Below are 4,535 nucleotides of genomic sequence, written 5' to 3' on the forward strand. Positions count from 1 at the left end.
AAGACGTGGCCCTGGCTGGTGTGGCTCAGTTGGTTGAGCATCGTCCTGTGCACAGAAAGGTCGCCAGTTTGAATCCGGTCAGGGCACCTGCCCAGGTTGCAGGCTCAGTCCTTAGTCAGGGTGCTTGCAGGAGGCAGCTGACAGATGTTTTTCTCTCACATCAACTCTCTCTCTCTCTCTCTCTCTCTCTCTCTCTCCATATATCTCTGCCTCTCCCTTCCTCTCCTCTTTCTCCCTCCCTCCCTCTCTCTCTCTCCAATAAAAACATATTTTTTAAAAAACCCATGAACATTCTACCCAAGTGTCAAATCCCCAGTGAAGTGCTTGACTTATTGGCTACAAAAAAAAATGGCTATTATTTTTATTATCTCATTTACTCCTTAAAGTAACCTGATAAGACAGAAGGTATTATACCCATTGGAAAAACAAGGAAACTGAGGCTCACTGATGCATCCAGCACTGCTACTAGCTGAGTTCCAGTCCTGGGGATACGGAGAGACAAGGTCCCAGCTTTGAAGATGCCTGTATTCTAAAGGGGGGTCATGGACAACGAACTAATAAATAATAAACAAGAAAACATCAGGCGGAGATAAAGTGCTATAAAAAAATCATGCAAATGGCCCGTTAGAGTTACTTTAATGTCACCCCTTCAGAGAAAGACATTTGAGCTGAGACCTAAATGACAAGAAGGGGCAGCCACGAGACAGAAGGACAAGGAAGGGAAGGGGGTGGGGGGAGAAGGGGGTCCTAAGATAAGGCGACAGGAGAAGATTTGACTTTGGGTGATGGACACATGGTGCAATATACAGATCTTGTAACATTGAAACCCAACCTACATGTTCATGTTGACCAATGTCACCCCAATCATTTTAATAAATAAAAATAAAAAAGAAGAAGGGAAAACAAGGGAAAGGTTTTCCGGCAGGATTGGGTTTGGTGCACTCAGGGGACAGTGAGGGGACCACCACAGACAGAGTAGACAAGCAGGAGCAGGCCATCAAGGGTTCTGTGAATCAGGAGAAATGTTTGCCTTTAGTTCTAGGTGCAGTGGAGGATTTAAGAGTGTTTTTGCTAAACAGTCTCCCAAGGATATCTATATCTGAATCCCCAGACCTTGTAAATATGGCAAAAGGGATTTTGCAGGTGTGATTAAGTTAAGGATCTTGAGATGGAGGTAGGACCCTGGATCATCCAGGTGGGCCTGATATAATCACAAGGGTCCTTAACAAAGGGAGGCAGGTGGATCAGGGTAAGAGGAGGAGATGTGATGATAGAAGCAAAAGTCAAGTGATGCAAGGATGGGGCCATCAGCCAAGGAATGTGGGTGGCTTCTAGAATGTGGAAAAAGCAAAGAAACAGGTCTTCCCCAGAGCCTCCAGAAGGAAGCAGCCCTAATAACCCATTGTAGACTATATCTATATATATTGATTTCAGAGAGGAAGGGATAGGGAGAGAGAGATGGAAACATCAATGATGAGAGAGAATCATTGATCAGCTGCCTCCTGCACGCCCCCCACTGAGTATTGAGCCCTCAACCAGGGCATGTGCCCTTGGCTGGAATCGAACATGGGACCCTTCAGTCTGCAGGCTGATGCTCTATCCACTGAGAAAAACAGGCTAGGGCCCATTGTAGACTTTTGACCTCTAGAATTGGAAGGTGATAAATTTGTGTTATTTTAAGCCACTGAGTTGGTGGTAATTTGTCACAGCAGCAACAGGAAACTAACATAAGTGCTATGACATGGTTTATATTTTTTTAAAGTCTGAGTGATGTTGTGGGTGCAGAAGGGAGGCCAGGAGACCAGGCAGGTGATGAAGATGCTTGGAGCAGCGTGATGGTAGAGGAGTTGGATGGAACCCCATCCATCTTCTGCGTCTGGAGGCAGAAGAGAAACAACTGGCTGATAGGTCAAAGGTAGGAAGTAAAGGAAAGATGCCAACCAAGCAGAAACTCTTGGGTCTTACCTTGAGCACTTGGGTGGCCAGCGATGCTGATTATTGAGATGGGGAAGAGGGGGGGCGGGAAACAAGTTTAGAAACATCAAGGTCCTTGGATAGGATCATCCAGCCAGCAAGTGGCAGGTCTGGGACTAGAACCTGGGTGTCCTAACTGTCAGGCCCAACATGCTTGTATCTGTGAGAAAATCTCCTGAAGGGAAAGAGTTTAGGAGATTTTTAGTTAACATTTAGGTGACACTATATTAGGATTCTCCAGAGAAACAGAACCAATAGTGTGTGTGTGTATTTTAAGGAACCGGCTCAAATGATTGTAGAGGCGTAGGAAACCCAAAATCTGCAGGGCAGGCAGCAGGCTGGAGACCTAGGGAAGAGCTGGTGTTGCATTGGGTCCAAAAGCCATCTGCTGGCAGAATTTCCTTTTCCTCAGAGGAGGTCAGTCTGTGTTGTAGTAAGGTCTTCAACTGATTGGATAAGGCCCACCCACATTATGGAGGGTAATCTGTTTTACTCAAAGTCCACCAATTTAAATAGTAATCTCATCTAAAAAAAATACCTGCACAGAAACTTCTAGAATAATGTCTGCACCATGGCCTAGCCAAGTTGAAAGATAAAATTAACCATCACACTTACTTTTCTTACTGGTAGTCCTTGTACTTTTTATCTATGTTAGTTCATGGTTGAAGAGAGGGCAGAAGGCCAGAAATAACTTTGAGCTCGCCAACAGTTAAGGGCCAAGAAGAGAGGTAGGCAGAGGGACAAGGAACGGGAATCAGGATGATGGAGAAAAGCATTCCGAGGAGGGGATGTCAAGAGTTGCAGAGATAGCCCTAGCCGGTTTGGCTCAGTGGATAGAGCGTCGGCCTGCAAACTGAAAGGTCCCAGGTTCGATTCCAGTCAAGGGCACATGCCCAGGTTGTGGGCTCAATCCCTAGTGGGCGACGTGCAGGAGGCAGCCAATCTATGATTCTCTCACATCATGGATGTTTCTATTTCTCTCTCCCTCTTCCTTCTTCTCTGAAATCAATAAAAATATATATTTTTTTTTTAAAAAAAGAAGAGTTGCAGAGAGAAAGAGGAAAGACAAAGGAGTTACAGAACATGGTGATTAGGAGGTTGTTGGTGACCTTAGCAATGGATCATGCAGGGAGAGTGGGGATGGTGAAAGGAAGGACTCTCACACGCAAGCACTGGGAACTCGAGTCCAGTAGCAAGTAAGCGATTATAAAACACAACGCCCAATAAAACAGAAAGGCAGCTGTGATAGGGAATGATGGGGAACTACTTAGGCAAAGAAGAGGTCAGGAAAGGCCCTTCTGACAAAACAATGTATAAGCTGAAATTGGAAGGAAGAACAGAAACTGCACCCGTGAAGAGCGATGGGAAGAGCAAGCCGGCAGAGGACCTGTGCAAAGGCCCTGAGCTGAGAAAGAGTTCAGAGTTCGCAAAGAATTGAAAGCAGCCCAGTAAGACTGGAGCTGAGGGAGGTAATAAATGAAGCCGTAGGGATGTGGCCTTATAAGGGATGGTGTTTGGGTTTCAATCTAAGTGCAATGGAAAATCACTGGAAGGTTTAAGCAGGGAGTGAGTGATGGGACCCGCTTTATAATTTTTAAAGTTTTCCCAGGCTACTGTGTCGGTGGGGGCTAGAGTAGAAGTGGGGGAGCCAGTTAGGGACTCTTCTAATGACCCAGGTAAGCAACGAAGATGCTTGGAAGCGGGAGCGGTGAGGTGAGCAGTAAATGGGTTTGCGAAATGGTCTGGAGGTAGGTCCAACAGAATGTGCCAATGGAGTGGATGTGGGAGGTGAGAGGGGGAAGAATGAAAAACAACACCCAGTTTCCTGTTTATCAGGTTCGCTGCTGTTTACCAAGAAGGGGGAAATCTGGGGAGAAAGAGGTTCTGGGGAGGGATCACGAGTTTGGTTTTAGGGGCAGGAAATGGAAGGAGTCACTCTTGGCTGTCTCGGCTGTCTTGATGAGGGTGGGGCGCGGGTGGCTTGAGGGATCCACACCAGTGGCGGAGGGCCCAGTGGAGGCTGGCTGTGAATCTGCGGTGGCACCGGCCCAGGTAGCTGGAGGATCCTCTTGCAGAGCTCAGCAGGAAGAGGCAGAGGGTTGGCAGGGTAGTGGAGATGTTGAGGAAAGGCCAGTGTGGAAATCATTATCGAGTGATCGAAATGTCAAGAATCTGAATTGGGAGGAAGAGAGCAAGAGGCTGGGAGCAAAAGGAAGTCCTGGTGGGCATCTGGGGGTCTAAGGTCTGTGTGTGTGGGGGTGTGGGTCTTAGAGTCTACGAACTCTGGGATGGAGCACTTTGGGTGAGGCCAAGAGGGAGTGGCCATGTGACTGGAAGGCTGAGTGGATGGGAACATCAGTGGTGTTGGGAGTGGCACTGAATGGAGAATGAGGTCCCCAGGCTGATGCTGGAGCCCGCGATGGAGAAGAGGACCTTGCGACAGATGTCAAAGTCCTGTGGGAGCAAAGGAGGTACCCAAGGCCACTTGGCAGGTCCTAAAGCCCAAAGGTGAGAAGAGGAGGGAGGTGGCAGCGGCATGGTGAAGGGAGGGCACGGAGGGA

This window comes from Myotis lucifugus, unplaced genomic scaffold (assembly GCF_000147115.1).
Source record: "Myotis lucifugus unplaced genomic scaffold, Myoluc2.0 scaffold_260, whole genome shotgun sequence".
Lineage (NCBI taxonomy): Eukaryota > Metazoa > Chordata > Mammalia > Chiroptera > Vespertilionidae > Myotis > Myotis lucifugus.